We start from the raw sequence: 371 nt of genomic DNA on the forward strand, positions 1-371 counted from the left end.
AAGTAGAAAACAAGTTGTTTTCCAACAGAGCTAAATATATTCACCTCTCATTGATTTCAGTGGAGATTTAATGCTCAGTAACTTAAAAACAGATAAATTATTCAGATGTTTAAACATGAAGCACTCATCTAATGTTAAGTATTCACATTTTAAAATGTTTGCATTAATAATGGTTTGTGCTCTTTAACACAACAAGTAATAGTCAGTGAGCATTGTCGCGGGAGGGTTGTCTACTTTTGCAGCATTTTCTCCTGTTTTCAGAAGAAAGCTTTTTCTGCTTTATATGTCATCGTAGAGGAAGTACTGAATTATAAGTATTTGGGGTTTAGGAGTAGGAATTTTCCCTTAACCCTTTTCTTTTCTTTTTGCAG

The 371-nt window shown here is 32.9% G+C and overlaps 1 protein-coding gene across 6 annotated transcripts in view; it reads left to right on the forward strand.

Annotated features, from left to right (window-relative positions):
• The window catches only part of NEGR1 (neuronal growth regulator 1), a 322390-nt gene that overhangs the window by 294541 nt on the left and 27478 nt on the right, over positions 1-371 (forward strand). The window lies entirely within an intron of this gene.

The sequence above is a fragment of the Anser brachyrhynchus genome (genome assembly GCF_964034855.1).
Source record: "Anser brachyrhynchus genome assembly, chromosome: 8".
Classification (NCBI taxonomy): domain Eukaryota; kingdom Metazoa; phylum Chordata; class Aves; order Anseriformes; family Anatidae; genus Anser; species Anser brachyrhynchus.